The 24,664-nt window shown below is 37.5% G+C and overlaps 1 long non-coding RNA gene across 1 annotated transcript in view; it reads right to left on the bottom strand.

The window, feature by feature from the left end:
- LOC113913081 overlaps positions 1-24,664 on the bottom strand; it is an 88,561-nt gene that overhangs the window by 49,363 nt on the left and 14,534 nt on the right. The window contains exons 2-6 of the long non-coding RNA XR_003517081.2: positions 21,906-21,960; positions 21,502-21,588; positions 20,684-20,737; positions 19,438-19,545; positions 10,796-10,917 (exon numbers count right to left, since the gene is read on the bottom strand). This is a non-coding gene — a long non-coding RNA (uncharacterized LOC113913081). The remainder of the gene's footprint in view (positions 1-10,795; positions 10,918-19,437; positions 19,546-20,683; positions 20,738-21,501; positions 21,589-21,905; positions 21,961-24,664) is intronic.

Below are 24,664 nucleotides of genomic sequence, written 5' to 3'. Positions count from 1 at the left end.
CATCTTCCCCCAGTTGAACTATTATAACACAGACGTTCGTACCCGGAAGCAGGAGTTTCCTGTCTGGAGTGAAGATAGAGACTGTTTCTTGTTTTACTGAAGTATCCTTGGGGATGTTAAAGAAACTATATGTATACAACTCTTTTACATATGTTAATATTATCAGAGAATAGTATTTGTTTAATATTTTTTAAAAAAACTGAGTCGGCTATTAAGCGAGCATGTAAACATCTCAAGCCCTGTAACAAGAAAATGCTTTTAGCTCAAAGACCAAACCTCAGTTTGCCTAGACTTCTGCTGCTTCCCCATAGCCCTAAAATATCCTTAGTCCCAGGACCACGGCAATACTAGTTGGCATGGGGAAAACCTGATCCAATTGTATTTTTTGTTGTTGTTAAACATGAAATTGGGAAATACCTTAAGTATTGCGGTCCTGAGGAGAATCAAGGGACGCTTTCTATTAATTTCTAATTACTATTATAGGATGTAAACCTGCCTCGAAAACCAAGTTTTTTGAATAGACAACACAAATAATCAGACACACATATTTGATGTTTCGATTTATGTCATTTTGAAGTATTGAAAGCCTTTCTCAGAAAAGAAAAAACTCAAGAGTTCTCAGTAGTATCTTTGATATTACCACATAACTCCTATAAGCCTTACAGACATGTACTTATTTTATGCTCTTTTTTTAGTAGAAATCGATAATTCTGTTTTCAGTGAGGATAAGATAATAGATACATGCTATGTTTGTAAACTATTAGCACTCTTCTAAAAAGGAAATAAACTCACAGCTGCTTCCAAGACAGTATATCATTAGATCTTAATATTTAACTTAGTTTGCTCGCCAGAATCGATTTGCTGTTGCTGTTATGACTACTTCCAGGTGGTTGTCTGCTTTAAAGAAATATGCAATTAAATTAGTTTGGGAATGTTCTATGCCTAAATTATATTAGCTACTTTTATTTTTATTTTGAAGTGCCCTGAAGTACATCATTTCATTTGGCCTCTGAAAGCAATAGCATGGCTTTCCCCTGCCATGTGTCTCATCTCTCAGAATCTCAGTCAACAGGGAAAGCAACAAGATGATTGAACCTTTCCACTGGAGATGTCTCCTGCACAGATGTTCTCCCCACACAGATTGCTGAACAGAAGCCATGTTTTTGTTGAAAACAATGCATTACTAGCCTTCCTCAAGGAGTCCTCTCCAGTTTTAATATTGACAATCCTTTCCTTTGCCAGAAATATTGTCTTATGAAGCAAAAGAGATGGATCTTATCAATCATGTAATTTGTAGTATGTGTCTTACACTGAGTTTTGACAGATCTTTATTTGGACTTCAGGTGAACATTCCCAAACTCAGTATTTCCTCAAACATTTCTGATTTCTTTTTTTTAAGATTTTATTTTTAAGTAATCTCTACACCCAACATGGGGCTTGAGCTTACAACCCCAAGATCAAAAGTCACATGCTCTCCAGACTGAGCCAGCCAGGCACCCAAATATTTTCAATTTCTAAGGCTCATTCCATAATTCTTTATGCTACATTGTTTTTAAACACCAAACCTCTAGTCAACTTAGAATCCTGAATGATATACATTTGGATCAGCTTTCTGCTCCCATGTATAAACCTGGGTGTCCTTTGATAATATAAATTTCTGAGTTTCAATGTGCCCTTCTGCTGTTCTTCCCCCCAAAAAGGAAACATTACTACAATAAAGCTAAAATTACAGCAGTTATGTGACTGAGTGCACTGCGGCTTCTTCAGTTTCTTGCTTTGGCTTATTTTCTGACTTTTGTCCAAAAAACTCCATTTTGATATTCACCACATACAACATCTTTACCGGTACTGACTTGGTTTGTTGTCTAAACAGGAAGTAACCTAAAAGGTGTGACTTCAGAGGCCCCAAGATGGCCGCCCTCCCATCACCAAAATATTCTTCCCTCCATCCCTTCACAGCTGAATCTCTTCACAACTACCTGGATGCCTTTTAGCAAAAGATGAATTATTTTCCAATGCACAATAAAAACTAAGTTGGAAATCCAAACACTTTTACAAAGAGTTGCAAATACCATAAAAATTAGATGCTATCTGGTGTGTGAAGGAATAGAACACACAGGACTTCAGGTGAGAGAAACTGGCATCCCATGGACAAAAAGGGAAGCTAAGCATGAAACCCACAACCTGCTTCTTATCTTTGCTTATGGTCGATCCCTGTGATTTTAATTCTTCTGAAAAGAACAATACTTGCCAGACAGATGTCCATACTACTGATAAAAAATTCTTCATCCCATTCTTTGGTAGCTAATTTTTGAGAGCATGTAGAAATATTTTGATATTGTAGTTTTTATGTTGTAATATGTCTTTCTTGCTTTCCATATCGCAGTCTTATTAGTATCATCTCTAACAGTGAGACATACATCCTTAAATAATTTAAATATCAAAGGGAACTATTGCTTGACACTGGGTTCTCATAGAACCATACCTCAAAGAATTATAATTTGTAAATCTAGAGATATTAATTACTGTTATTATTGTTAATGAGTTCTAAATTATGGACTAATTAATATTTATAGATCAGCAATGGCCAAATAAAATAAATGGACTCATCTAATTTCCCGAGTATGTGCTTTGTTCATTTTTTTTTGTGCTTTGTTCATTTTGAGTCTAACATTCGAAAAAGATATTAACAGCATCTGAAACTTTTAAAATTAATATTTCATTTTTCTAATTACCATGATTATGAAAAAATAAGTATGGTTAATTCTTTATTCATGAATTTAATATTTTTATATGATAGTATTTATATTCTTCAGCATCTAATTTAGAATTCACTTCTAACAATTATTGTAGATCAGGAGGTGACAAACTATGGCCTGTGGGGCAAATTCAGCTGCTGCTTGTTCTTGTAAATAATGTTTTAGTGGAACAGTCACATCCATTTATTTATGTATTGTCTATGGTTGTGCAATAACAGAAGAATTGAGTAATTTTGACAGAGGCCATATGGTCCTCAAAGCTGAAAATATTTATTATCTGGGCCTTTACAAAAAAAATTTGCCAACTCCTACTACAGACTATCAAAACTTCAGCAGTTTAAAAAAATCTTTAGTAACTCAGTAAATTATTTTTCTGTTATCAAGGAAACGATAATATTTAGACCTCCAGAAAAAGACCATTCAAATTCAAATGTTTGCCTAATCCAACATGACACTATAAAAATAAATAGCTAATGGTAAACACCTAGGATCTTGGACAAAACCACAATTAATTTGTTAGACTTGAGTTTTCCAAAAGCCACCTTTTAATATCTCAGGTAGATTATTTGAGGAGTGTGATTTTTCTCTTTTTAAAAATGTGATTATGAGGGTACCTGGCTAGCTCAGTCGATAGAGCATGGGGTTCTTGATCTTAGAGTCATGAGTTCAAGCTCCACATTGGGAGTGGGGCTTACTTTAAAAAAAAAAAAAAGATTTATTTATTTATTTGAGAGAGAGAGAAAGAGAGAGCGAGCAGGAGGGGCACAGGGAGAGGGAGAAAGAATCTAAAGAAGACTCATACTGAGCACAGAGTCTGATGCGGGGCTTGATCTCACCACCCTGAGATCACTACCTGAGCTGAAGCCAAGAGTTGGACGCTCAACCAACTGTGCCACCCAGGTGCCCCAAGACTGGAGCTTACTTTAACAAAAATGATTATGAAATTACCAGACAGAAATTTATGGTAATTTTACTTTTAGACAATCCTGTTTGATCCAAAAACATGGCAGTGATATATAAAATACAAAGAGAAAATCAAATATACATAATCAGGATCAAAAAGACAATAACATTGGGATACCTGGGTGGCTCAGTCAGTTAAGTGTCCGACTCTTAATTTTGGCTTGGGTCATGATCTCGGGAATGTGAAGTAGAGTCCTGCATGGGGCTCCGTGCTGGGCATGGAGTGTGCTTAAGATTCTCTCTCCCCTCTCCCCCTGTCCCTTCCCCCCTGCCCTCTCTTAAAAAACAAACAAAAAAGACAATAACATTGTTAAGGACTAGAAATAAAGAAGAAACAGATATGCAAAACTCATTCAAAATAAAAATGTTATCAAACTAGGGAAGTTTGATAAAGTTTATTTAATAAAATAATGGTTAAACTTTAGAAGTATTCCAGTAAGAGTCAAGAAGAAGACAAATATTTTTTACATTCATTTCTATTAAACATTGTAATAGATTTTTGAGATAACAAAACAAGTGATAAAAAACAAATAAGCACAGTTGACCCTTAAGCAACATGGGGGTTAGGGGCACCAACCCCACGCAGTTGTAAATCCATGTGTAACTTTTGAATCCCCGAAAGCTTAACTATTAATAACCTACTAATGACTGGAAGCCTTACTAATAATATAAACAGTCAATTTAACATATTTTGAATGTTATATATATTATATACTGTATTCCTACAATAAAGTAGGAATGTTCTTAACATAATCATCAGGAAGAGAAAATATATTTATAATACCGTACTGTATTTATTGAAAAAAATCTGCATTTAAGCAGACAGACCTGTGAAGTTCAAATCCATGTTGTTCAAGGGTTAATTGTATAAATACTAGAAAGAAAGACACAGTTTGCTTTTCAGGAGATAATTATTTGCAAAGAAATTCTATAGGAACTAGAAAAACAAACACCCATGAAATATAGAAGTTAATTCACCAAAATTGTTAGAAACAAGATCAGCATATAAAAGTAAATAACATTCCTATTCTCCATTAGAATATTAGAATACCCAATCAATTATAGCAACAAAAACCATAAAGTACCTAGAAATAAATCTAACAGAAGCAATACAAAACCTTTTTTTGGAAAATAACAAAATATTATCAAACAACATAAAACCCTAAATATGAAAAACAAACCTTAAAGCTTCAATTTTTTTTAAAAGGGGAGAATATTTTAGGACCTTGGAGTAAGAAAGACTTTCCTAAGTAATTAGACAAAAATTGCACAACCATAAGGGAAAATATTGGTAAATTTGACAAGTTAGAAGAAAGCAAGACTATACAGAAAACTACTATAAATGAAGTGAAAACAAAACAAAATGAAACAAACAAGTCACAGACCTGGAGAGAATATTTGCAAGACACATAACCAACAAAGGATTTGCATCCAAAATACATTAACCAAACAAAACAAAACTCCTACACACCGATCGAAAAGGGACAGTTTAGTAAAGGAATGAACACGGAATATAAACAGAAAATTCACAGAAACAGAAATGTAAGTACCCAATAAACTTATGAAAAGGGGTTCACCCTAATAAGAAACTAGAAATAAGCAAAGCAAAATAAAAGATTATGTCACACCAATCAGATTAGGAAAAATCTTAAAGTGCTTTAATACCAAGTGTCAGTAAGGTTTAATTAACACAGTGGAAGTTCTTACACACTTCTGGGAGGCACGTAAGTTGGAACAACTGCTTTGGAGAGCAATTTGGCAATAGCCAATAAAAAAGAAAAGACTCCTTTCCCTTGATTCAGCCATTCAATTTCTAGACATACACTCCAGAACTACTCAGGTGTAAGTATACGAAGAGATTTGCACTTAAATAATGTTCACTGAATCATTGTAAGAGCAAAAGAGTTGGAAGAATTCCAAATAGCTCAACAACTGGAGAATAAATAGTGGTCACAATTGAAGTAGTTATTAAATAAATTAATAAAAACATGTTTAAAGCTTCATAATGAGGAGGAAGAGTTGCATAATATGTGTGGTATAAAATGCATTAATATGAACTTTGAAAAGTACAAAGAAACATAAATATTACTTATTGATACATTTTTTATAAGTAAGGACATTAAGGCATGCTTGGAAATGAAAAACATAAATTTAGAATAACAGTTACTCTGGGAAGATAGGGAGTCAAGTAGGGGTACTGTATCTTCAACTGTATCTCAAAGTTTTGTCATTTTTAATCTCATATGTATTGATTATTGTATGCCAGACATTCTTCCAAGATCTTTATATGAATTAACATATTTAAAACTCATAAAAACTCGATGAGATATTATTACACTAATTTTACATTTGAGAAACTGAAGCACAGAGAGGTTAATTAATTTACCCAGAGCCATACCACAAGGAACTTACTTAGGTAATAGAACAGGGATTGCATCCAGGGAGTATCACTGTTAAGTCTGGACCCTTAACCGCCATACACAGAGCCCTGTTAGCATGTGAATATGGGAAAATTCGGACATTTGATAGAGCTCGAGTACATGGTGTTTTTTAAAATTGTATCACACTGTAATAATTTTATTACACTATAAACATTTTAGTTTGGAAAAAAACATGTAAATACCTTAAAAGGTTCATGTGTCTAAGAATAGGGCTTCCCAATCATTCAATCTAATTCCAATTATTTTTACCCAATAAAAATAACATTAATAGGGGCGCCTGGGTGGCTCAGTCGTTAAGCGTCTGTCTTCGGCTCAGGTCATGATCCCAAGGTCATGGGATCGAGGCCCGCACTGGGCTCCCTGCTCCGTGGGAAGCCTGCTTCTCCCTCTCCCACTCCCCCTGCTTGTGTTGCCTCTTTTGCTGTGTCTCTCTGTGTCAAATAAATAAATGAAATCTTTAAAAATAATAACATTAATAAAAATAATAGTAGATAATTTTTCAACCTTCTTTTTCTCTATAAGCATCCATTTTTTGGTCTTCAAAATATTCCTAAGCAAAATTTCTTAAAAATAGGACTCAACAGTACCATAATGTAGAAACCAAATCTGACCATTACTTCTTCATGAAGGGAAGCCATTAAGCTATTTATGTATTTACATTATCTTAATCACTACCATGGCATTCTGAATGAATTCTCTGCCGGAAAGTGCCAGATCAGCTGAGAGGGGGCTTTTGTGCTTAGGGAATTATAGATATATTCAGGAATAGAGAAAGCAAAAAAGGAAACTGCCCAGGTAAATTTTGGTTTGTAATAACATTTGCTTCCCCTGTACAAAAAGCTATTTCACCCTATTTTGGGGCTCTCTTAAAAACAACTAAGATGTAAATGTTGTCCTACTTGCATGAGATCTTTGTAGAGATAAACAGACATTCCTGACTCTGTTGGTGAGAGTCTGAGTTTTAAAGGGTGACAATGAGTGGCCCAAAAAGACATTATAGATGACCAGCAGATCCCTAAAGGCAAAAAGCAAAAAAGGTGGAATGAAAATCCAACAACAACTGCTGGAGCTGACAAAAAAAAAAAATTGTGAATAAATCAAGTTTGCTTCCACATCTGCCTTTGCTCTTCTCCCCAGGATCCACGTATACCTTTTATTCTTAAAGAACTTTTTTCTAGGTTAACCATCAACAGATCCGCGTCTAAAGAACATGCTGTTATTCTTGATCAAAAAAAAAAAAAAAAAAGAATTTCATAGCCCTAAATTCTAGCCTCAAAACCCAAAGAGTAAAGCATCAGACAATGATAAAAGAAGAGATAATGCCAAGACTGGGGCTCAGGAGGGGCTCAGGAGGCCCCCCCAGGTCTATTCGTGTCCCACCCAGTACCACGGTAGGCACCAGGGTGATTTTGACGATTAATCTTGTCCAATAGGATTGAATAAAGACTCGGTGGGGGAAAGCAGCAATGATAGAAAAGCAAATGATGCCCTAGCTCTATCTATAAATCCAAAGGAGGCAAAGATCTGAAGGTTAAATGTATTAGGATGCTTTTGCTTCCTATAGCCACATAGGAAAAGCACTTCGCTAACTTTTCAGTTACCTGAGCCTTATTTGTTCATTTGTTTTGAGAATAGAATAAATGTGATAAGCTTTTGTTATATGTCATGGAACTAAAGCCAAACTGAACCTCATTACTGTGACATCTTACTTGTACATGCTACTTCATGTTGTCATTATTATTTTTTGATATTACGGGATAATCTCTTCTCATTCCTATGGAAAGTGGGAGTAAAAGCAACTTTAGGAAACATTATTTTTATTGATTCGTTAAATATGATCCATACGAAAATATGGAAACTGCTATGCAAATGCTGATTAAAAACAAAAACTTTAGCCCTCTCTTCTTCCCCCATTGCCACCCTAAATCCATCCCAGTGGCCTAGGTAATATATCTGACACCCAAACTGGGTCATCTTTTTTTTTTTTAAAGATTTATTTATTTATTTTAGAGAGGTGAGGAGGGGCAGAAGGAGAGGGAGAGAATCTCCAGCAGACTCCCTGCTGAGCGTGAAGCCCCATGAAGGGCCCCATCTCACGATCTCATGACCCTAAAATCATTACCCTTCACAACCCTAAAATCATGACCCCAACAGAAGTCAAGAGTCAGAGGCTCAACTGACTGAGCCACCCAGGCGCCCCACAAACACGGGTCATTTTTAAAATACCCTTTTCTCTGTACAACGAAGTTATTTTCAATAATAATCATGAAATAATACAAATACTTTCTCATATGAAACAAAATTTGTACTTATTGACATAAATGATACAGTTTGCATTTATTCTTTCAGTGTTTTCAGGTTTAAACATGAATGGTCACATAGAATGACAGAATTGAAATAACTAGTTCTGTTTCTTCTTTATAATCTTCCTGTGCTACATATTGATTTCAAATCAACTGTTTAAATGCAGGAATATATACATGAATATATGAAGTAGCACCAGGATGGAGAGGGGATGCTGAACTAAAGGCATATAGCCGAGTCCCCATGTATGGGGGATGAGAGCAACTGTTTAACAAATTCACTTCCATGCACAGTGCAATGTTCATTAAAGAATAAGTAATAAAGAATATCGAAGAGTACCCACACTAATTATTTAGCACTCAAATAAAGGATTTTTTTTCAGAGAGGAGTTTTTAGCCTTAATGTTACTTAGAATTGCTGCCATGTGGTGATTTCAACAAAAAAGCAGGCCAACTTTTGGTCAGTTTCATTATTGTTTTTAAATCTCTACAGCCAATTCACCTCATTATTGCCAGCAGGCAGGTGAGCTGCTCCCACTGTGCTAGCCTTGGTAAGCCACTGGCCTGTCCTGTTTAGAAATTCTGGAGCCTGTTTAGAAATTCTGGAGCCACTCCCCGGAAAACCAGAGCCCTGGACAGCAGTTGCTGCCCAGAGACTTGTCATGACCGGCTGTGTCTTCACTCTGGCTTCCATACCTCCTCTCTTTCTTCACTCCCATCTTTCTAAGAGAAATGCATGAACATGGAAATCCCTGCTTGGTAGGAAAGTTTAACCTCCCAAACTGCTTGTTTTTGGGGTGAAGGGATAGAAACAACCTTCATCACACCAAGCCAGGTGCGGAGACAAATCTGTAAAGAGGGTCAAAGGATTATGTGGGAGAATCACTGCTCTAGAAAATAAACGGCTAGAACTGAAATCTGATTAAAGAATATGCTCTTCTTCACCCCAGTAATGACTGGATAAAGTCATTTGAAAGTCTGACAATTTCAAGCAGATAAAAATAGTGCTATATGGGAAGGAGCGAACATTTATTGAGCACCTATGGTGTATAAGCACTCACTATGTATAAGCACCCTACTTACTTTACGTCCTTTAATCCTCAATGACGTCACTTCTGTTCTATATTATAAATGTTTTCAAGGTTAGAAGAGGGAGTAGACACACAAAGCTAGGGTGAACAGTGTGGGAAAATGAGCTTTTGTTAAGGATTCATTATGTGCTAGGCACTGAGCAACTTGCTTTAAATACATGTGCTCACTTGAAATACATTCGCAAAAAGCCTTGCAAAATACATATTATTATTCTCAGAGAACAGAGGATGAAACTTAGCTCAGAGTTAATGATACTCAAACTCACTTCACCCCACATAAACATAAAGTGAACTAGTAAGATTCAAACCCAAGACTTATCTGTATCCCCCCATAAAACCAGCCTAAGTTACTAGCATATGCCTTTTCCTGTGGAAGTAAGCACTGGCCCAAGGCACTAAAAATAAATCAGGCCAGACCTAATCAAAGTCAAGTTCAGAGTCTGAAATAAATTTAATAAATCCTGTGTCCTGATTATAAGAATTGGTGTCTGTGGGGAAAGTGTGATGTATGCTGGCTGCAGACAAATCCTTTTGCTATCCTAGCCCCGTAAATGAAGTGGAACGAGGCAGGCATGTTTAGAAGAGAAAGAATGATGTTGACAAACTGGCAAGAACTGGTGCAGTTATTACACCCAAGCTTTAGTTTGCGCGCCCCCCTTCCCCCCCGCCCCCAGAGAATCAAGCACAGACTGGAGGATTCCAGTGCAAATAGTTTATATGGGAGGTGATCCAGGACATACTGGCAGCGAAGTGGGCAAGCGGGATAGCAAAGAAGAGGCAGTATTTGAAGAGCCCATTCAGGATTTCTCTAACAGTGGTTGATGCGGTCAATGGGAGAGAAAAGACTGGTAAATCCCATGGTTATGTGCTCCTTGTTGTATCTCCTTTCTCATAAAGTGGGTCCATTCATCCAAGGCAATATTACAGGTGATTCCACTGCTCTCGGAAAGCAGTGCTGGATGAGGCATTGTGGAGAGGAAAGAAAAACCTAGAATATGTATGAATTCCTGCCCTCCAGGGTGAGCAAGGCCTCAATGTAATCAACTTGTCACCAAGTGCAATGTGCCCTGTCTTCAAAATCTGAAAGGGCTTATCAAATACTGTGCTTGTGAGTAGTAGCAGGTGCAAGGTGTAACGCCAGACAACTGGACCTCCAAAATTTCACTACATAGTCTTCCTCTTATCTCTGAAGGGTTTATCTTCTATCTTTTATGACCATAAGCATGAATGTTTCTTACCAGGGCATCTGTAGTATTTGCCCCTTCCTGCTTTCCAGGTTGAATTAATAATGTCATCAATATGGTGGATCAGCATGATGTTTGGGGGAATGTCCAGAGGATCAAGTTTCCTTTAGACTGTCCTGTGAAAGAGAGCAGAACAGTTAATGAAACCCCAGGACAAGACCGTCAATGGGTACTCATGTCAATTTTAAGTGAATGCAAGCTTCTGGTTCTCCTTGCTACTGAAATTGAAAGAACTCAATCACCAGATCAGTAGTAGCACTATTTGTTCTATGAGATGGTACATCTGCATGAGTGCAGAGACTGGGATTGATACTTGGTTAAGCTTACAAGTCTTTTGTCACCTACCATGATGTGCCTGTTTTTATCAAGAGTGAGACTGATGAATTAAATAGGGATATAATGAGGATCTTTTAAGTCTTTAAGGATGACTCTACTCCCTGCCACTTCTCTCAGGGCACAGCCTTGCTTCCGATATCCTCTTTTGGCCTGGAGGAAAGTGGAAGATTCAAAGGCTTCCACTTGGCCTTTCCTATCATTAGAGTTCTTAGCTCACGGATCAGAGAATAAATTTGAGGTTTCTTCTGACTACTAAATATACCAAATTTAGTTTTTCACTCAAGGTGTAGGGAAACGACCCAGGAGGGTCTGTAGACACATTAGACCCACAGTCATACAGACTTGGGCCAGGAATCCATTTATCATCTGACTTCTGTACAACTCCTCCATCCTCTCTCCTGCCCTGCCTCACCAAAAAGATGGTGTTTTAGGTACCCTGGTATAAGTTTCATTCAAATGCTATAACCAGGAGTCCTAAAAGGATTTGAGTACTTCCTTTTACCCCAGTGTTCGGGACCCTTTGAGAAAAAACTGGGGAAACTGTTCCTGATGCCTCCTAAATGTTTCAGAGTTTTTCCTAAAGGAACATAGCCTCCCATTCAATTGGTTTGAGAGCTGGCTAGGTCTGTAAACTGGGCAAAGAGTCAAAATTTTCCATTGCAGGGGCACCTGGGTGGCGTAGTCAATAAGCGTCCAACTCTTGGTTTGGGCTCAGGTCGTGATCTCAAGGTTGTGAGATTGAGCCCGGCATCAGGCTCCATGCTCAGTGCAGAATCTGCTTGGGACTCTCTCTCTCTCTCTTCTTCTGCCCCTCCCCCCATAAATAAATCTTTAATTTTTTTTCTATTACAGTAGCAAAAATCACCCATGCTTGATCATTTTTGGTTACATTGGTCAAATAGCACTCTCAATGGCTGCTCATTCATCTTGTTCCTTTGAATACCACATTCTGTTGGCCATTGCTACAGATCCCTGCTGTTCAGAAGCCTGGCTGCTATTCCAGCCCTGTTGCCCTTTTCAAAATCCCATCCTCCTTGCCTGTGATGGCAAAGTACAGTTACCTGGCAACTGCTCTTCTGAAATCTTTCCATCTCCTGTGACCCTAGGGAACCCAGTTCCATAGTGGCGTTCCCTATTATCAACATTGGCCAGTGGGATGAGTTGTCAGATTTAGCAAAAAACAAAAAACACATGCAACAGATGCCCAGTTAAATTTGACTTTCAGAAAAACAGTGAATAATTTCTCAGCAAAAGTACACCCAAATATTGCACCCCGTGTTTTCTCTGGCAGCCCTGCCTACAGAAGAGCAGTGAAGTCTTTACTGCTTTAGAGAAAGGAGTGTCCTTGGACCTTCCCAATAGATAGAAGCAGTTGGTGGGATCTCGGGTCTTACATAACATTTGTTCTAGTATTTGTTCCAGCTCTCTGAGCCTTTTGAACCCTCCTTCAATATATTGCCAAGGAAGTTCTGCCATCTTCACCTTATGTGTATTTTCCATTGTTTTCTCCGAGCTGGAAAGAGGCATCTCTACCATATAAGTAATCCTTGCCAGGACATTAAATCCTCTGTTGTGGGAGAGTACTCCCATAGCAATAAACTCTCTCTTATCCAGTCTTATATTCCATTCCTCACCACAGTACAGCATCCCCAAGATTTCTTCCCAAACATGTTCTTCTGGTTCATCCTGGGCATTTTAGTTAGATCCTGTGGTTCTTTTAATAAATTTTCTCCCACAGTAGGTCATGCTGTGATGAGGCCCTAGTTTTAGTACAGAAACAGAAAAAAAAAAGGTGGGGACAGATCTGGAGGAAGATTATATCATCTTGGAAGTCATCTGCCTCTGCATAGTCTTCACACAAGGGAGGGCTCCAGTTTTCTAGCAAGGGGGAGTGTGCCGCTTCTCTCAGCATAGAGGGTTCAGGGGACTCTGTGCTGCAAGGTGCTCAAGTGTATCCTCTAAATGTCCCCATCCCTGGTCTCAAGGTCCCAACCATCTTTTACCAGAGTTCTGATTTTACTGTAGAAGGCCATGAATTGAGTTTCTGGGTGATACAACTACTTTCTCTATCAGATCCTGGCTTGATTTTTCGACACAAGCTACCCTCCAATTGCAGGAGATAAAAGATCCCTCTAAACACTGCCAGAAAGACTTCCTAGATTTCTCCAGGCCTTGAGATGATAGGTGTGTGAACTAAAGCTTCCTTCATTATTTCACTTAAACTTAATAATAATCAACTAATGTCATAATCTATAATTATCACTATCCCTTTTTCTCTTAGAGTGTTAGATATTTTATAAGCCAGTTCATCCCCTTGAATTTGTATTTCATGCCACAGGTGGAGTCTTAGTCACGGTGGTGCTATGGCACACCGGAAGTTACTACCCAACTTCTAGTACCAACTGTCTTATTTTGGATTCCTCCAGAAGCAAACCCTGCAACGAACATTAGAGTGCAAGTACTTTATTTAGGAAGTGATATCAGGAACTCTGAGAAGAAATGAAGGAGAGAAAAAAAGGAAGGTAGCCAACAAAGGATGCATTAGCAGACAAGTTACCACCTTGAGCTATATAGCTTCATTTCAGAACTCAGGCCTCAGGGTTACCTACTGAGGGGCTAGGGAGCTGGAATACTGATTCAGCAACCCTCTTCAGTGGTTGATTGGGGGCTGCTCTAGACACAGAGGAAGCCCTAATTCTCCAGCCCTTGTGGTCTGCCCCACTATGAAGCACAGCAGCGATGACAGCAGTTGGGAGTTGGCTCACCATGAAGCAGCGATGCCTGAGGAGAGAGGTGTGGCCAGGAAGTGCATCCTCCATACAGTGTTACCGAATTTTCAAAGACTTGACTTATCCGGTAGATCCTGTTCTGTCTGGAGACTGATGTGTATATATTTTTAATTTAAAAAAAATATTTACTTTTTTGGGGCACCTGGGGGGCTCAGTCATTAAGCGTCTGCCTTCGGCTCAGGTCATGATCCCAGGGTCCTGGGATCAAGTCCCAAATCAAGCTCCCTGCTTAGTAGGGAGCCTGCTTCTCCCTCTCCCACTCCCTTTGCTTGTGTTCCCTCACTCACTGTGTGTCTCTCTGTCAAATAAATAAATAAAATCTTTAAAAAATATATTTACATTTTTATACCAAATCTATTCATATGGTTCAAATATAAACATAACAAAATTTAAATGGGGACACAGAAATATCTCCTTTCATTTCTCTCTTCAGACACCTATTTTCTACCTAATCCCTCAGGGGAACAACTGTTACTGGTTTCATAGTTTCAAATATACTCTTCCAGAGATTATATTAAATATAAAAATAAATTCTTCCTCCCTCCCCTCTTTGTACATAAATGGTAAAAAAGAAAAGAAAAGAGAGAAAGGAGGGAAGGAAGGAAGGAAGGAAGGAAGGAAGGAAGGAAGGAAGGAAGGAAGGAAGGAAGGAAGGAAGGAAGAAAAAGAAAGAAAGAAAGAAAGAAAGAAAGAAAGAAAGAAAGAAAGAAAGAAAGAAAGAAAGAAAGAAAGAAAGAAAGAAAGAAAGAAAGAAAGAAAGAAAGAAAGAAAGAAAGAAAGAAAGAAAGAAAGAAAGAAAGAAAGAAAGAAAGAAAACCAATATACATTATCCTCTATCATGTTTTTTTTTACCCAACAACATGGTGGTGATTTTTTCCTATCAGTACATCAGTATATCAGATGCATAGCAATCCAATGTATAGTTAGTGGGACATAATGCATGTAAAGAATTTACTAAAAATGAGCATTCAGTTTTCCATCATTTGTTATTATCAAGATTCCTCTGTGAATAACTTTAAAGACAAGTCTTTTCACATATGTGAAAGTATATCCGCATGCGTGACTATCCTATAAAATAATTTCTAGAAGTAGAACTGGTGTGTCAAAGGCTGGATGCATTTTTAATTTTGATGGCTGTTGCCAAATTGTGCTTCCAAGAGCCTTAATGAACTAGAGCTCTCTAAAATTTGAATGAGTTTCCCATTACTCTTCCTTTCTGTAGGGAAATCTTTAACTTCTCTAAACTGGTGGGACAAGTGAGTTAACACTTCCAGAAAATATCCTTAGTCTGTAAAATACCTGATGACATTTTGAAATTGTCAGTGGCATTTTTTAAGCTAAAGAACTGTCCAAGGCAAAAATTAAAATAATTTAGAAGCTACTGTGCATAAATAATTGGTAAGATACTTGGAAAAAAATCCTATTTTTAGAGGATGAAATATGGAAAAATTTGGCAGCTTTTTCTTAAAAACAAAGGAAGCCCATCTTGGCATCTTTGTTCTGACAGATAATGTAATCGTTTCATGGGATAAAATCATCTGTGTGACCCTCACATTTTAAACATCAATAATAAATACCTCAATTGGTAACCATTCTGAACAAACCCATTCCTTAATCAGTATCTGAGTCTGAGTTTAACAAGAACAACAAAATCGTTTGCTACTTTGTTATTGCTAAAGAATTGTTTTCCACAAACTTACACATTCCAGAAGTTTCTCTTTGCGATGCTGTGGACATCATTGTCAGAATCTATCAAAAAGCATGTGGCAAAAGGAAACTTTAAACTGCATTTTCTTTGATTTAGACAAGTCACCCTCACTATCCACTTCTGTTGGAAAAAAAATTAATTTCTTACACATTCCTCAGGCTGAAAAGAGAGTCTATAGCATGTACACCAAAATCCTTCTTTTCCACCTGCAAGATTGATTAATCTATAGCATAAAAAATGTAAATCTTTGGGGATCTTGTCACTTTTATGGTCTGTAGCAGATGAATTCAAGCAGCATTTCAATACTGCTTGGGCCTCTGGCCCCAAAATAATATAGCCATGTCACCAGGGGAAAGTCTGTGGGAACCTGCTGTGCTGTAATAGTTTACAGATTCATAAAAAGTATTGATCAAGTTTCCTCTCCTGTAGTTCTAAATAGAGTATTAAAGGATTTTGTCTTCTAGGCTATAGCAGCCCAATAATGCTCAACAGAGCAATGAACAAACACATGAAAATCAAATACAACCAACAAACACAAAAGCATCTGGCTTTGTGTTTAACTCAACTATCATCAAGTTAATGGCGCAGTCATGTAAAGCCTCTCCTTTTAATTAAATAATTAGCCCTTTTCTGATGGACAGCTTTATGCTTGGCCACACTGGCTGTTTGTACAAAGCAGAGCTAGCAGGCATATCGTGGCAGAATAATTTGTACAGCTTCAGAATGATTTCAAAATCATCTACCCACTTCCTTTTGGGTTATAATCTCCTGTCTGTTTTCCTAAGTTTTCACTGGAGCATTGGGTATTGCAATATTGATATTTCAACCCTCTCCTAATTCTCAGGTTCAAAGATTAGACAACTCTGAAACCGTATTTTCTGAAACAGACTTTCAACAGATCCCAGTAAGGTTTAATTTTTTTTTTTGAATTGTGCCTATGGATTTGTTTCTTTAAGTCATGCAATATAGCTTTTACCATCAACCCAAAGTTCATTTCTAATATGTTATTTCTCCTTGGCCAACTGCCCTTTTAGTTTTAGATTTTTCAAAAATTTTTATTGAGATATAATTGACATATAGCATTATATTATTTTCAGGTGTGCAACAGACTAATTCATTATATGCAGCTATTGTGAAATGATCAGCACAATAAGTATAGTTAACATCCATCACCATATGTAGTTACAAAAATTTTTCTTGTGATGAAAACTTAATTTACTCTTAGCAACTTTCAAATATACTATACAGTATTATTAATTGTAGTCATCATGCTGTGCATTAGATGGTTTTGTAGCTATTCTGAAGGGTAGTAAAATATCCCAATCAGAATGCTAATACTCTCAGCATGCTGTGATGACAATAAATAAATAAGTAAATAAATAAATAAATAAACAACAAATTCTCAGTTACATGAAGGAGATATTTCAGATCAAATACTATTTGTACTCTTGGCAATAGGTAAAAATTCCATAAATAAATTTACAGTGTGTGCTCTTATAAAAATCTAGAAGCCTCTGATCCTTTTCATACAGAAGAAAATATAAAGAGATCAGTCTCCTTGCATACAAAAGCTTAACATCTACTTACAAAGTTGTGTTTCTTATCATGAAAAGAGTCTCAAAGAAGAGGGATGCTTCTATAGTTTCTTTTCTTTAGGCGGAACTGGTGAGTTGAAGAGATCTGAGGTGGGAATTTTCTAGAAAAGGCACATCTTCTTTATGTTTTGTCAGCCAAAGATCTAAAACCTAATTGTTAAAAATGTTATTTGCACTTTTAAAACACTTACTATTCAATGGTAGTTAATGTGTATTTAAATGTTTCTCTAATTAAATTGGGGAAACAAGCAATCTTCATGATTAATGAATTTCTTCAAGAGGTTTTCAACAGAGCAATTGGGCAGTTGGTGACAGCTTGCTTATCTCCATAGATGAGAGAGATGTTATTTTTCTCCATAGTCATTTTATGGTAGATTAGGTTATGATTCTTATTTTATTGTTGATGAAACCAGGCTCCTTCCTGGGTCCACATGAGGGGATAATTTTCAATGACTTTGAGCTCAGAGACAACATTTTTTCTTCAAGAAATAAATTCTCCATCTAATAATGCACATGTTTTTAATGAAAAATCAATAACACTTCAAGAAATAAATCTTTTATTCTCAGAGACATACTGTGAACTTCAGGTGAACAATGAACAAACATCTTTAACTTTACTAATATAAACAATCACCATGAGGATGCTTAAATGGTACAGATGTAAAATGTGCACATGGGGGCACCTGGGTGGCTCAGTTGTTAAGCATCTGCCTTCGGCTCAGGTCATGATCCCAGGGTCCTGGGATCGAGCCCCACACCAGGCTCCCTGCTCAGCGGGAAACCTGCTCCTCCCTCTCCCACTCCCCCTGCTTGTGTTCCCTCTCTTGCTGTCTCTCTCTGTCAAAAAAAAATAAAATCTTTAAAAAAAAATTTTTTTAAATATGCATATGATGTAATCAAATCCAGGAGAAGAATTTTGCTGTTTTGAATAAAGTTTTCAGTCATTTCTCTGGAAGGAGCTACACAAATGATTATTCTTGTAAAGATAGTTCATGACTTGTAGCTTGTATACACACTCTACAAGTAGACATTTTACATGAACTAAGTTTTTTTCTGTAAAATGAAAAAATTAAGCTAGAGGTTTTCCAAGATTCCTCTAATTCCACACCCCCCCCCCTTTTTAAGGGATTTGTATCTTTATTTCGGAGTGAAAAGCTTTTGTTTTCCTTTCAGTTTTACTGAGATATAACTGACATACAACCCTGTGTTAGTTTAAGGTGTATAGCATGACTTGACTTACATATATTATGAAAAGATTACTACAATAAAGTTAGTTAAATCCACCATCTCGTATAGATATAAAAGAAAAGAAATATTTTTTCCTTGTGATGAGAACTCTTAGGATCCATGCTCTTAATATAGTTGTCACGTTGCACATGCCATCCCCAGTACTTTCCTACCTTATAACTGGAAGTTTATACCTTCTGACCACTTTCCTCCAATTCTTCCACCCCCACTATTAGGATTCTTCTAATTCTGTAACTAGTCCCATTGCAAGAACATTCACTATTACTGCTTTATGATCCAGAGGCCTGTCACTTGGATATCCTAGGGGAGGAGGTGTAACTGTTTCTACTCCCCTTTAGACCTTCCTAGACAAATTTAACCAGGTATAGGTCAGAGTGCTAGTTCCATCGAGGAATCCGTGGTTCCCCTGGAAATCTGTCAACAGAGGGTTTTGTATTGCCCCATATTTCAGGAAGACATCGGTCCAAAGCACAAATACATAGAAACTTGGGGCCAGAGAAATACATTCTCAAACCAGGCCTCTGACTTTCTATATCTTTTCCTTGTCCAGCACAAACATTCCTGGAGGGGAAGCTAGGGAGTAAGGCATATAGTTCTTTGATTGTCCATGGCTTCTTTTAAAATGGAATCACTAACATGCCCATCGAGACGTCCAGGACTCCTAGAACATGTCCAAAACTGAAAGGAATGTGGTCTACTGCCTCTAGAAAGGGCTATGAAGTGACCACAGACACTGCTAAAGGCTTAGAAGATACCAACAACCTCTTTCCATCTGCCACTCATTTGCTATTTTCATTTATTCTACCTGCTTGCTTATAATTTCTCTGGCTTAATCATTAGGAGGGTAGTTCCATATTTAGTTACTAATTGTATCAGTCAACTTTCTGAGAAGCATACACCCTTAAGCTTGGGTTAGAAGCCACATCCTTTTCAACGGATTTGGATTTTTCTGGAACTTACTTGCAGATGGAGAGTTACTTTTGCTTCATCCATCACATAAATCACGACCAACATACATGAAGCCACTTATGGGAAATGGGTATCATTCTGTGTGATTGCCCTCAGTGGCTAAAGTGAAGACAAAAAGAGAAACAGTTCATGTGTTTTTTGGAGTGATTACTGTGATTTAATAGTAATTTTAATGGAAAGATTAACTTCCTTTTTTTTCTGGTATATTTTCTTTTTATAATCGACTAAGTCCACACTGCTACAAATAACTTCTACCTGATCTGTAGCTCCTTCTTGTTATATGTCTGAATGAGTCATTCTTTTAATTCTTAGATTGGAAAATAAAGAAAACCCTAAGATTTTGCTTTTAATTTTTTTTCTTTGCATCAGAAAATCAGTGTATGGTAGATACAGCGAATAAGTAATGACAAAATAAAAAACAATACATATATGTGAAAATTAGACCTTAAAATATCTAAGTAAAATTATAAAAATTAGAATATAAAACAAAAATACTAATTTTAGCAGAATTTTGTGATTGTTTATTCTATTTAATAATCATAACAAAATAACACTCTAAGATAAATACATGTATTTAGAATAGCAGAATATACCCCAGTGAGAATAGTGGGGTTTTTTCCAGCATAGAAAATATCTTACTGTCTTCTAACAGTAGAAAAAAATTCTAATTCAGAGGAGTTGCCCTGGGTAAATTAGAAGAGAAATAGTTAAAAATATTTCTGCTTATATATTCACAGGGTAAAGATCTGTGGAAAGCTGAAGAATGATCAATACCATTCAATGGGTTATCAAAATCCTGGGGCATTTGTCCTGACACTTTATATGCATGCCAGCATTTCTCAGTAGGCAAGCCTGTCAATACACAGATTATAACGAAAAACAAAGAGCGAGCAAGCGAGAATCAAAGCTTAGTTTACCTTATTTGTTCCACTTTCCGGCTTTACTCGAATTTTACTTTCATTGTCTCATTAAATAAATGTCCTTCCTTATTTTTTGCCCACCCTCACCTATTTCATCTGTGTATGATACATGGCACTCCTATGACACATTTTTAAATCCTGCAATCCTGCATTGAAGTTAACGACAGAGACAGAGAGACAGAGGTTTCCCCAGATATTACATGGGAATTCCATAAACTAGTTCTAAGTATTTGATAAAGGGATAAATCATTTGAAGCAATATATGAAATATTGAGCTAGGTATTTTGTGTTTTGTTTTTGTTTATATATCTTCTTACCTTTAAAATGTTTTTCTTTCTCCAAAACAAAAGGCTTAGTTGAATTGAGGAAATCTATAAGAGAAATAGGAGAAATAAGTTTTTCCTTGGAAATGGTCTCATGACTCCCAATTAATATTAACAGCAGAAAAGAATTTTGCTTCTTAAGGAAACCATGCACTCTTATATTTTTAAGACAGGTGTGGGATTTCTTACTCATCACTCAGAAAAACATGTTTTACTTTTTTGAAGATGTAAAGGTGTTTAATGTAGTATGTCCATGCCAGAATTTGGTAGAATTTAGATATTTCATGATTGCCTACTCTGTGCCATGTTAATTTCAATAATAACTCTCTCTGAGAAAGTCAGCAAAATTCTAATTTTCAGAGTACCAAGCTAAAGTTTCATCTAATTTCTTTCTTTCCATTAGACTATACTGCTTTCCTAAATATGGAAAACTTCAGCATATGCAGAAGAATTGGGCAAAATTTAGTACGTTGCAAACCCAAACTGGGAAAATGCCTCCTTCAGATGCCATTTTGCTAGGAGGATACTTAGATTTCTACCCCCTCTGAGGACCTGTGTCTTAAGTGTAAATGATGGCTGGGCTTCCTGAGATCAAATAGCATTCCCTTGTAAGTGATATCTGCTGGAAATTTTATAAATACATTAAAAGAAATTACTGTTAGAAATTCAGCTCATACTATGGACCATATAATTTACTCTAGCGATATTAACAAAGTATCAGGCCCAGAACTTGGAAGGCAATAGTAAGATGCCCCCAGCACATGGGAATAGGTTGTAAATGTGTATTTGAAGAGATGTGGGAAACAACTTACCTCGTATCCATAAGTGTATCTATCATTCATGACTAGGATTAATTGGTAGAAGAGGTTGCTGGAGCTTAATCAATGATATTAATCTATCTAGAAAAAAGATTGAGTCAGTAAAAGAAGGTGGTATACCTAGAATTCAGGGGCAAATTATAGTGGATGAGGGGAGGGGAAGTGAGGAAGTCTAAAAATTTGTATCCAGGTCTTTTAATAACGGCCCAGGAAACAGGGCATTTGATAAAGCCATGCACATGATTCAGGCTATTTGTCAGATGGATGTCTTTGTTACAGCTGGATACATCTATTCTCAGGGCTCAGTATTATGCTAGCCACAGGGAGAGTTAGTATGTAAATAAACCACTTTGCTTCTTTCCATAGTTACTATCAACTCTGAAAATAGCATGAATTACCTTGTACGCTTTACTAGTTTTCTCTTTCACTCTGTCTGGGCAGTTGTATTTCTTGCTGAAAATAAATACAGTTACATTTGAGTTTTTATAAGTGCACTGTCTTATCAATTCAGGATCCACTAAAGAAAATAAAATTCCCGTGGGCAAGCTCAAGACTAGTACAACTATGATGGTCATTTCAATAATGCCATTCTAAAAGGTGCAGTCTGACTTTACATATTTGGTATGTAAAGTATGTAGGGTGTATATATCAATACTGATACTGATTAATAGAGATGAAGATAGAGATAGAGATAGAACTATATTTTCAGACCAACATTGCTTTTCCTCCCATATGCCCTGTGTGTCTTTGAAGCCATCAGTCTAGAACACAGCCAGCCCATCAGTTCCACACTTCCCTCTCTCCTTCCCTCTATCCCTTCTCATCACTGCCTCCTACTGATCTTCCAGGCACTTGCTGTTGGGCTCGTGGCCTTCCTTTAAACCATGCATTCCAATCGCAGCCTGCCAACATGCTCTTTGGCTAAGAATGTGGCAAAATTGATGATACAGGCTCAGGGTAAGGTTCAGAGGAACTGTGTTACAAAAATCTAAGCAGAACAAAAATTGGAGGTCATAGATAGAAGTGAGGTGACCTGGCCACCTGATGTAGAGTAAGGAGCCTGCCAGGTCAGAGAAGCCACAGCCTGGGGTTTGCTGGCTTTGGTACTGCTAGGTTACAGAAAAGAGCAAGCCCGCACGTGCTCTGCAGCAGTGAAAGACCGTGTGGACCGGAGTGTTGTAGTTGTGAGCACGGCAACAGAAAGACAGCAGGATGGGGTGCTCTCCCTCCCATCCAAAGGCTACGTCCTTTTTAAATTGGAAAAAAAAAAGTACAGTCAGAGATTCTCCTGTTGTTCATGTTTTCTCCTCCCTCAGTCTCAGCCAGACAGCTTCCATTCGGATGCCTGAGTGCAGGCTGAGCTCCTCCCTCCCAGGTTGTGGTGTGAGTCAGGAAGAAGTGGCTCTATTGACCCTTCCCATGTTGAATTAGCATAACACCAAGATCCCAAGTGTCCCATTTTCCCAATTTTTCAAAGGTCACTAAAATACACAATGACAGGGCACCTGGGTGGCTCAGTCAGTTAAGTGGCCGACTCTTGGTTTCGGCTCAGGTGGTGATCTCAGGGTCATTAAGATCAAGCTCCACATCCGGCTCTGCACTCAGTGAGAAGTCTGCTTGGGATTTTTTCTCCCTCTGCCTCTGTTCCTCCCGCTCATGCTCTCTATCTCTCTCTCTCTCTCTCTGATAAATAAATCTTTAAAAAATATACAGTGACATTGATGTACCAACTAAACATGCTAAATACTGAGAATTAAATACAAATTCCTTTATCTCAAGCTGGAAACTGCATACATTGCCCACACTGCTATTGTCAGTCATGCCACCTAAAGAACGAGATCATGCAAGTGGTAAATCAACAAATAAATTTTTAAAAGCTTCTATGATTCACCTTATTAAAATGCCAGTAAATCTATACCAGTTGTTCAAAATCCCAAAACATGTGAAATACTAATAATTTGGAATCCCCACTCACTTCTAGATTAGGATTCTTTTCTATAGGTATTATCTTAACTCGGTCATATTTTTCACTTTCACTGAGTATTAGGAACGTAATCATATTTTATATGTTTGTCACGGCCAATGTCCCTGAGGATCTAGTCAGTCCAAATTGGTTTATTAGCTGCTTGTTATCAAAGTGACATAATTGTTGAACATTCTCAATCACTGAGGTGCTTCAAGGTTGGGTTGTAAAGTGCCATGTCTGAATCATTTCTATCCCTATAGGTTCAAACTACCTCTGTTAATATTTCCTGCTTCAAAACCTGGAACTTCAGGCTGTGCTGCTCTTCACAAAGCATGGTCTACAAAAATGCCCATAGCATTTCCACAAACTGCCCGTGGCATTTAAAGACCTTCTAGACACCCCCTGAGCTCCTCGAATTTTGGCAGAAAGAGAAACACTGTCCAGGCTCGGTGTTCTCTCCCCATTTTGCTTATTACTTCGACAATCTGTACTCTTTGATCACTTTTCTGATAATAGCACAACTCTCAAAAATACAATTAGTTTGAAGTAATTTGGAATGAAAACGAAAATCAACCACCTTTGCTATTCATCTATTTTACCTTTGGCCATTGGCTGTGCAGCATTTCAATCCATTTGTCCTTGTGGTAAACAGAACTCTAAGACGGCTCACAAGATTCCCAGTCCCTGGTACAGACACACACACACACACACACACACACACACACACACACACACACACCATCTCCTAGTAATTCAATGAAACATTAATTGAGGTACTGCTGAAAAAGAGACTTTGCAGATGTAATTAGCTCCAAAATCAGTTGACCTTCAGATAGAGAGATTATCTGGGTGGGCCTGATCTAATCATATGTGCCCTTTAACTAGGAGTCCAGAGGTGACAGAGAGAATTCAGAGAGATGTGAAGTGTGATAAGAATCAAAGTAAAAGAGAGCCTCTAATGCTAACATTGGAGATGGACGGGACCACAAGCAAGGAATGTGCGTGGCCTCTAGGAACTTAAGTGTGGCTCCCACTTGACAACTTTGAAATGGGGATCTTAGTCCTACAAGCACAAGGGACAGAACTCTGCGCATGGAGGTGGACCCTGAGCTCCAGCTGGGAATGCATGCTGGCCTACACCTTCCTATCAGCCTGTGAAACACAGAGCTGAGAACCCAATGATGCCATGCT

Source organism: Zalophus californianus, chromosome 14 (genome assembly GCF_009762305.2).
Source record: "Zalophus californianus isolate mZalCal1 chromosome 14, mZalCal1.pri.v2, whole genome shotgun sequence".
NCBI lineage: Eukaryota > Metazoa > Chordata > Mammalia > Carnivora > Otariidae > Zalophus > Zalophus californianus.
This window is presented reverse-complemented; position numbering and strand designations above follow the sequence as displayed.